The sequence below is a fragment of the Notolabrus celidotus genome, chromosome 11 (genome assembly GCF_009762535.1).
Source record: "Notolabrus celidotus isolate fNotCel1 chromosome 11, fNotCel1.pri, whole genome shotgun sequence".
NCBI lineage: Eukaryota > Metazoa > Chordata > Actinopteri > Labriformes > Labridae > Notolabrus > Notolabrus celidotus.
The window spans coordinates 763,544-773,830 of NC_048282.1; the positions used below are offsets into that span (position 1 = coordinate 763,544).

Genomic DNA, 10,287 nt, shown 5'->3' on the forward strand with positions numbered 1-10,287 from the left:
TGTAGCTATGTGGCTATGCTAACTAGCGCTAGCACTTATCCATGATAAATAAAAATCATCCACTAGATCTTCAAATCTGCAGACGTGGGGAGTAAAACCGACCTCTGCCAGAGAGGCAGCAGAACCTTTCTGAAGGATTGGTCACAGATTCTGTGTTTCTTGTTGTTTTATTTGTCAGTATGTCGACGTGTGTCTTGGTACACAGCTACAGCTACAGCTACAGCTATGAACATATAGCTATGTGGCTATGCTAATTAGCGCTAGCACTTATCCATGACAAATAAAAATCATCCACTAGATCTTCAAATCTGCAGACGTGGGGAGTAAAACCGACCTTTGTGTTTATTAAGACAGCCTACAACTAGCATGCCTCCCTCCTAAGCTCCTTGTTAGCACACATGTGTGCAGGTAATGAAAAACGGAGGAGGGATTCAGTATTATTTTATACAGTCTATGGGCTGAACAAGCTCCGAGCTCTGACTCCGTGACAGACCGGATATTGTTGTGATGTAACAAAAACACTGAAGTCTGAAACGGCTGGTTTCACACACATTTACAGAAAGGTGGAGAAATCAGAACAGGGGCAGAATGGATTTTTTTCATTCTCGGGGGGTTTGTAGACATGCCAGGGACACATATTTCAGGTAAAGAACCATTAAAAAGTCAATTTTGCATGATATGTCACCTTTAAATCTACTTTCAGGACATGGGTAAATAAATGTGATCATGCAAGTGATCTAAACCTGACATATATACGAATCTACCAATTCAAACTTCACAAAAATCAAATTTTACACTTCCTGTTAGTTTCGTCAGAAATGATGGATTCAAGAAGTTCATCAGAGAACTAAATCCAGATACAAACTAACAAACTGTCTTCAACTTTCACTCAGGAGCAAAAATCTGACTTTAAATTTAAAAGAAATAATGATTTAATATTTATCGTGATTATCATCGATATCGACTGATATGAAGAAAAAAATTCGTGATAACATCATTTTTAATATCGTCCACCTGTAGTTTGACTTAATTCAGGTCCTGTTGTACTCAATTTTTTTGTTCAATTAATCCTCAAGTCTCTGGTTTAATACAACTATTTTACTGCTCCCGACTGGAGCCGTTCATTTAAATATTCTTAATATTTACATATCGGACGACTTCAAAGGGAATACCCACAATAAACAATGAGAGGAGCAGAATGGGAAGCCTCACCAGCCGGTCAAGCAGAGCAGCTAACGTAAACACAAACATGCCCCAGGCCAAGTGGAATATTAATAAAGAAGACCAGCATGTGGCATTATTTATCTTTATTCATTTAGTTTTTGTCACTGCATGACAGAACACATGCCAGGACAGCCAGCTGTTAGCGCCAATTGTCCGTGTTTGTTTATCTTCTGAAATCAAGGTTGGTCATGGGAGCTTCTGTGAGATCTCATGCCTGTGGAATCATTAGAAAGAAAGGTACTTTATTAAATTCAATTTTTTTTTTATTATGCTATTTTTTGGACATGTTACACATACAGTATTTTGGTATATACATACAAATGCACACACATGCAGTGAACATGCTTAGGGAGAGATGTCAGAGTGAGGATGCTGCCGTCAACCAGCGTTCTGTGCCTTGCTCAAGGGCACCTCGGCAGTGCCCAGGCAGGTGGACTGGTGGCTGGAGAGGTGCTGGTTCACTTGCCTGGGCATTGCCTGGGCTAGCACCTCTCCAGCCACCAGTCCACTTGCCAAACTTCGTCCATACTGGGACTCGAACCGGCAACCCTTCGGTTCCCAAGCCAAGTCCCTATGGACTGAGTTACTGCCGCCCCCACAAAGGTTAAGAGTGGTCTAGCTGTCTTAAGGAATCATCTAGTGTGTGTTCAGAGGATTGTGATGTTAAAAAACGGTTGGAACTGTCCTTATGTGTTGTTGTGACAAAGTGGACTCAATTATGCCATTTGTCACTTATGTTAGTTAATTTATATCAATCTCATTAAATCTCGTTAAATTATATGTTAACCATTAAAGTCTCTAAAATGACATAATACAAAATACTATCTTGGGTCTGTTTGTGTTTTAAGTTAAATTTAGTTGATGATTCCACCATATCTAAATACAGGTTGACAGAGTAATGGAAGACAAACATGGGTGATATTTAAAATACTTTTAGTAGTTGTTTCGTTACAGAGTTCTTTATCTAACAGCAAACTGACCTGCAGCAGGAAATGGGGATCAAAGAGTTATGTCCCTGCACATCCACGCCTTTTAAGCTCTAAGTGACATCATCCAGGTGGTTCAAGCTGCTACCATGTCGGTGGAAGAAGCTGCTGACAATATTAAAGAGTACACTTCTTTTATGTGCGCTCCGTAGCGAGATAAAGCGCATAATGTGATGCATTCGTGTACCGTGGGAAGTTTGACAATCTAGTGAGTATGTACAGTCATGGCCAAAAGTTTTGAGAATGACACAAATATTACATTTTCACAAAGTCTGCTGCTTCAGGGTTTTTAGGTGTTTTTGTCAGATGTCTCTATGGTATAATGAAATACAATTAGAAGCATTTCATAAGTATCAAAAGCTTTTATTGAGAATTACACAGAATTCATGCAATAAGTCAATATTTGCAGTGTTGACCCTTCTTTTTCAAGACCTCTGCAATTCTCCCTGGCATGCTGTCAATCAACTTCTGGACCAAATCCTGACTGATGGCAGTCCATTCTTGCATAATCAATGCTTGGAGTTTGTCAGAATTTGTGGGTTTTTGATTGTCCACCCGCCTCTTGAGGATTGACCACAAGTTCTCAATGGGATTAAGATCTGGGGAGTTTCCTGGCCAAGGGCCCAAAATCTTAATGTTTTGTTCCCCGAGCCATTTTGTTATGACTTTTGCTTTATGGCGAGGTGCTCCATCATGCTGGAAAAGGCATTCTTCATCACCAAACTGCCCTTGGATGGTTGGGAGAAGTTGCTCTCGGAGGACGTTCTGGTACCATTCTTTATTCATGGCTGTGTTTTTAGGCAAGATTGTGAGAGAGCCCACTCCCTTGACCGAAAAGCAACCCCACACATGAATGGTCTCAGGATGCTTCACTGTTGGCAAGAGACAGGACTGATGGTAGCGCTCACCTCGTCTTCTCCGAACAAGCCTTCCTCCAGATGCCCCAAACAATCGGAAAGGGGATTCCTCAGAGAAAATGACTTTACCCCAGTCCTCAGCAGTCCAGTCCCTGTACCTTCTGCAGAATATCAGTCTGTCCCTGATGTTTTTACTGGAGAGAAGTGGCTTCTTTGCTGCCCTCCTTGACACCAGGCCTTCCTCCATAGTCTTCTCACTCTGCGTGCAGATGCACTCACACCTGCCTGCTGCCATTCCTGAGCAAGCTCTGCACTGGTGGTGGCCCAATCCCGCAGCTGTAACACCTTCAGGAGACGGTCCTGGCGCTTGCTGGACTTTCTTGGGCGCCCTGGAGCCTGTTTGGCAACAATTGAACCTCTCTCCTTGAAGTTCTTGATAATTCGATAGACGGTTGACTGAGGTGCAATCTTACTTGCTGCTATAAACTTCCCTGTTAGGCCCTTTTTGTGCAATGCAATGATGGCTGCACGTGTTTCCTTGCAGGTAACCATGGCTAACAGATGAGGAACAATGGTGTCATGCACCATCTTCCTTTTAAAGTGTCCAGTCACTCAATCATGACAGATTGATCGCCAGCCTTGTCCTCATCAACACCCACACCTGTGTTAATGTGTGTGACACCTGTGTGTCATTGAAATGATGTTAGCTGGTCCTTTTGTGGCAGGGCTGAAATGCAGTGGAAATGTGTTTTTGGTGATAAAGTTCATTTTCAAGGCAAAGAGGGACTTTGCAATTAATTGCAGTTGAGCTGATCACTCCTCATAACATTCTGGAGTATATGCAAATTGCCATTATAAAAACTGAAACAGCAGACTTTGTGAAAATTAATAGTTGTGTCATTCTCAAAACTTTTGGCCATGACTGTATGTTGTCTTGTAATGAGTAGGGTCAACCCTGTAGGTGAGGATGTTTGTGTTGGTGATGGGTAATGCATGACTCTATAAATTGAGTTGGCTGTAAGAGGCCAAGGAGGGAAATGGTCAGTGAAGACACCAGGATCTACCAATAGTTTAGTTCTTTTTGTTTACATGTTCTTGTTTTGTATGCTACCTGTAAATGAATCTCCACTTATGGAACCTTCATTTCAGTGCTCTGAGTCTGCCTCCAGTCTTCGCCATAAACCCTCTTGCTCAACTCAGAGTGGTCACCCACGATTTTAAAACTGCGTAAGATCTAAAAGTTGTCTGGTGTGGTGTGGTGGTCCCTCAGCTTTGATGCCTTTTTATTAAAGCTAATGTCAAGGTCAACATGCCTCACATCAGACTCCTCGCTTTTGATTTTTTTAAACAATAAAAATGTAAAAGAAATTGAAGCGATTTCTCCTGAAAAGATAAAAACGTCACTTGGAGGCATAAAGCTCCATAAAGAATATTCTTCTCAAGTGCTTTCACTCATGCTTTCACAAGCCATAAAGAGAGAGGGGGAAAGTTGAGTTCAAATGGAGGAGAAATTATTATTTAGATCCTCAGTATTATCTTTAAAAAAAATAATTCAAAATGTGCAGTCCTGGTATAAATAAGGCTTCCTCAATTTAATCAGAATCAGGTTAGGAAATACCTAATTTATCCCCAGCAGGAGTTCTGGGTGCTACAGTTGATCTGATACAGAACATAAGCATATAGATGTTAGATATAAGCATGGAGGTATAAAACATAAGATATAAGGAACAAAGATATGTATCTGTAACAGGCTGCATGCATGTCTGACACACTAAACTCCGCTTCACATGTTTGTTCACCGTCCTAGATAAGCGAACCATACATCACGATCAGCCCATGATTTCCTCCCTTTTAATACATTATATTAAAAGAGACTTTTACAGTCAACATGAAATCCTCAGCGTTCAACTCGACCACTGCTACAGTTTCCCATCTAAGCTTTTTGGTTTGAACATCAGCATTCACGGCTATCAACACTCTGGAGATGTAGAGGAGCACCTTAGTTCAACCACCTGCTGTTTTGTCACCCTGCCAACCCCTTTTAGAGAAATGTTCTCCTGAAAATAAATGTGCCAAAATTCTCAACAAACTCTGTGAGAATGACATCCTGAAATTCAAGATGTCAAGCTCCGTCTAAAAGAGGCAACCTGTATCAGTCATGTTTGAATCAGACCTATTGTTAATCTCTAACCATTTATAGATAAAAACAATTAAGAGGGCTGATCAAATGTAAGACAAAATCTCAGCACTGACACCCTGCTGATAAAAGTGTCAGATGATTTTCTTCTGAATAGTAATTACTGAGTCATAGTTTTTATTCTGCTTGGTTCAGTTTATCCTTTGATATGTGGACTATGAAATACTGATGATGGTCTGGAAACCTGAGTAATGTTATCATTCTCTGTTGGTTCAAATCTTTCCTTTTCAGACATCATCACCACATGTTGAGTCCAGAAGGGTTCAACTGTTGGGCCAACATGCTACCTCACATTGATGCAGAAAAACAAGTCACTGCATTCATTACCTCTAAGTTGAATTATTGTAATTCACATAACTAAGTTTCTTCAGTTGGTCCAAAACGCTGCAGCTTGAGTTTTGACTAGAACTAGGAAAAGAGAGCACATCTCTCCCGCTTCTCTACACTGACTCCCCATAAAATCTTCCTATAAATCTCTTAATGGTCAGACACCTTTGTATCTTAAAGAGCTCACAGTGCCCTATTTCCCCTCTAGTACCCCTTTTCCACCTTTTCCTTTTCCAAGACAGTTTCAGGGGCCAGTTCGGAGCCAGTGCTTAATTGAGAACAATTCTTTTTTTTTTTTTTTCTTCTTTTTTTTTTTTTCTCTATTCTTTTTTCTTTTTATCCTTTATTTTTATTTTATTTTCTTTTTCCTCTTGTCTGCATATATATTTCTGGTTTGTGTCATGTTTGTCACAAACTGTCAAATATTAATGCAATTTATTCTTGCAGCAAAAGAAAAGAAAGAAATCCTTTTTCTTCTGTGCTTGTGACTGTGTGCATGCAACCATCACCACCCCTCTTAGAACTCTGGCCTATCTTTTATAGGCAGCTAATATCATGTTCTGTAAAAGAGGGCGTGCACACCTAGGTGGGCCAAAAACAAAATAAATAAATAAAAATAAAAATAAGAGAAAGTGAAAGAAAGATTACATAAGGATATACAAAGGGACAGGGAGAGAGAAGGAGAGAGAGACCTAACACACTTAGATGGAGAGGGACCATCTCACCATGATGCCAAAAAAAAAACTCTGTGTGGTGATACTAATGATTAAGCAACCCTTAGTGTCCACAATCATTACTGAAGCTTGGGTCGCAGAGGGTTGCCGCCGTGCTGTGTTCTATTTGTGTAACAAGACCACCACTGGTGCAGATGAAACCACCTGGGAAAGATCAGCCGAGCGGTACGGCCCGGCACCCGGGCCGCGAGAGCAGTCAGACCGAAGGACCCAAACCCGCCGCGGGAGACCCAGGCCAGGGGACAAGCCAAGGACCCAGACCGGAAGCAAACAGGTACCGCCGGAGCACCCAGGGCGACCCCCGGGTCACCCAGTAGGAGGAAAGGGGGGCGAGGGGGGAGAGATCCCGCAGCCCCCCCAAGGAAACCCCCACAACACCGCCCCCACAGCCCCCCAAGACGGAGCCAAAGGAGCAACCAGGGCCGAGGGGGCCCGGCACCAGGAGCAGACAGCCAGGCAGACGGGCAGGACCAGGACCAGAGCCCGCCAACCGGCGCGCCGGAGCAGGGGGAGGGCGGAGGCGGCAGGGCCAATCCCCCCCGCCCCCCCCAGACGGCCTGACCACTCCCCCCAGCCACGCCCTGCGACTGATTTTTTTGTGTTTCAACTGCAAGAGAACCGGCTCCCAGCAGGGAAAACAGGTTCCAGAGCAGCACCAACTCTTTGCTGGTCTAGAACCAAGAACTGCCTATGTCAGGGGCGAGGGGTGAGGGGCAGGTATACCGTGACCAAGAAGACAAACCAAAAAGGTTTCCGCCATTTTCCTGCAGCGAAAGCATAACAAAGACAAAGCTAATGGATTCCTAGGCTAAGCAGTGGTCGGTCTAGGAAACAAGCTGCCTCTTTGCGGTTTGGTCCTCACAGGAGATCCAATACAAGCTGGAGTGATCAACCAGGACTAAATCCCTTTTAGAAGAGATCCGGCACGAGCTGCCAATGGCTGGGTTCGACAGAAGCGTTGACCAATAAGTATCACGCTAAAAAAGCTTAGAAAGGATTACAGGGACTGAGAGATGTTGTTTGTTATTGTAGTTATTGTGAGGGAAAGTTCACGCTAGCGCTGCTGGGAAAAGTGGTCACTTAGAAATGATGTCATGGCGCTTCCAAGGGCTCGAGCAGGTGGGAAAACAAACTGGTTGAAAAGGGGTATAAAACACTACGCTCCCAACATGCAGGCCTGCTGGTCGTACCTAAAGTCTCTAAAAGTAGTATGGGAGGTAGAACCTTCAGTTATCAGGCCCCTCTCCTTTGGAATCATCGACCAGTCAGGGTCCGGGAGGCAGACACCCTCTCTACTTTTAAGAGTAGGCTTCAAACCTTCCTTTTTGATAAAGCTTATAGTTAGAGCTGGATCAGGCTTGGACCAGCTCTTAGTTATGCTGCTATAGGCTTAGACTGCCGGGGGAACTGGTACACTGGGATGTTGTCTTTCTCTCTTTAACAGTACGGTCTAACTAGACAGAAAGTAAGCATTTGAAGAAGCAGAAAAAAACCTCTGCGCTTTAAAGTCCCAACAATGTCTAAGAAGGTGCTGATTGGTTGGTGGCACAAAAGTTCATTAAGAACAAAAGCTAAGGCACACTTACTTAATCAAATGTTAAGAGCGGTTCACTTTCTTACAGCAACTACAGAGTTTGTTTTAACAGGTGATTGTGAGCACATCTTTCATCTCTTAGCCTCTTCTATCCCTCTTTCCAGACCCAACTCGGTCGAGGCAGATGTCTGTCTAACATGAGTCTGGTCCTGTTCGAGGTTTCTGCCTGTTAAAGGAAGTTTTTCCTCACCACTGTAACTAGCTAAATACTGTGAGGTGTAATGCTCATGGTGGATTAAGGTGGGGTCAGACTGAGTCTTACCCTGTCTTGGTGTTGGGTCTGATTTGGTGCTATACAAATAAAGATTGATTGATTGATTGATTGATTGATTGATTGATTGATTGATTGATTGATTGATTGATTGATTGATGCACTGTCAACCTTAGAAATTCCGGTGCTTTGATAAGGTTTGATAAAAAGAAACCACATTGCATCCATAACTAAATTAGCATTTTCCATCTAGAAGAAACATAAAACCAAATACAAGAATCCAGAGTCTCTTTCCTGGTCCAACTAAAAAGACCACCAGCCATGTTCAGCTCCTACCAGTGGACAAACAACTCTATTTATTAGACCGTTATCCTCTCCTCTTGTTACTGACTGAGCAAAATGTTAAAGGCTGCTGGTTCGTGAATGGCTTTATCTCAGGACAGAATCAGGTCTCATCCCCTTGAAGGGTTTTGGACCACTTCGGCCATTAAATCTTCAGCTGGTTGTCCTTGAAGGCAGAAAGTAACACATTGAGGCTATTCTTAGCTACTGTGCCACAAACAGATGGGACCAACCTCCTCATCATATTAAATGTCACCAACTTCAGCCAAATTCTGATATAAGTTAACATTGATATTTAAGATATTTCAGCTTGATATTACAGTTATTGTTCATTCCTTTTTAATGGTTTGATTTACTGTATTCTAGGTTTCAGATTGTGGTTTGTATTTATTCTTGTAGTTCTTAAATAGAAAATGGCAAAGTGCCAGAGCTCTTTGGATTGCCTGTTTGTTTGAAATGTGTGGTGTAAAAAAAGCTGCCATAGAGAGCAAGACTCAATAAACAACTCAAAATAAGTGATGATTTAACATTTAGTATAATGTTTAACAAAGTGAGAATCTGATCAAATGTAGTGACTTTTTAGCAGTGGTGTATAAAGTACTTGAAAGCCATACTTGACTAAAAGTAAAGATATCTTACTTTAAATCTACTGAGGTAAAAGTGAAAGTCACCCATTAAAAAAGCCCTGGAGTAAAAGTCTTAAAGGAGCGGAAATTAAATGAACTTAAGTATAAAAAGTCAAAGTACAAAGAAACAAAATAGATGGAAATTGTTCTTTCTCTCACAGGCTTTATTAAGTTTAATTATCCCTCCCTCTTGCCCCTCCCTCCTTCTCCCCCTGCTCCCTCCTTTTCTCCCACTGCTCCCTTCCTTCCTTAATTAAAGTCCACACATTTGCAGTTCATCTTCAGCAGAAGTTGGTTTTCAAAATTGTGAGAGTTCAGTCGTTCTCTTTGTGGGCTGAAGACAAGCCCTGCAATCAGGGGCAGTTTGACTTGGGTGGCCAAACTGGGTCACTGACTATTGAGGGGTTGGCCAGGTGGGGAAACCATTAGGGGCTTACCCCAAACCTAGGAGGGTTAGTTACAATAATCACATCTACTCTCTTACACTCTTTAAGGACACAAAATGAAGATGATAATTCAAAGTCAAAGCATCAACAAAAACAATAGAAACAATAACAGAAACTACTGTCTCTGCAGCTCGCTGAAACACAACAGCTGATCTGAATATAAGTAATGCCTCTGACATGACAAACAGCCAATCATGTCTAAGAATTTCAGGGTGGCCGCAGGGGTGGCCAATCAGTTTTCAGAGGTGGTCATGGCCACCCCTGGCCACCCCCTGGCTCCGCCACTGCCTGCCATGCTAAATATTGGTTGACAGGCTGCAGAGACAGGTTGAGGTGTGTTCAGCTTCACAGACAGCTTGCAGACAGCAAGGAAAGATTTCAGTACTGACAATATGGTATCCATACTTACAGTATTACTGCACTTACTTCACTCACTTACTGCAGTGTGTGTTTTTAGGTTTGACGGTTAGTTTTGGAACACCATTATTTTGGTGTTTTTCTGCAAACACAGGAGGGACTTCATCCTGTAGGATGAATCTTTCATCCCAACTAAAGTGAAAAGGTTTTTTTAGATATGGCCACAGGTGTCTGTCTTCTCCTGAAGCACAACTAACAGGCGGAGGTGTGGCGGTATCTCCACTATCACCAGTGGATGAGGCTGCTTCCATCATGCTGTTGAGACTGAAGAATGTTCACAGGCTGTGTGTGATCTCGCTGAGATGAGCCTCAGCTTGATTTGAGAG

At 42.5% G+C, this 10,287-nt stretch overlaps 1 long non-coding RNA gene across 1 annotated transcript; it reads right to left on the minus strand.

The window, feature by feature from the left end:
* Positions 1 to 1,292: 1,292 nt before the first annotated feature.
* Positions 1,293 to 2,370, minus strand: LOC117822143. The gene is made up of 2 exons (XR_004633131.1): positions 2,205 to 2,370; positions 1,293 to 1,438 (listed from the first exon to the last, which is right to left on the minus strand). It is a non-coding gene; the product is annotated as an uncharacterized LOC117822143 (long non-coding RNA).
* Positions 2,371 to 10,287: the final 7,917 nt, after the last annotated feature.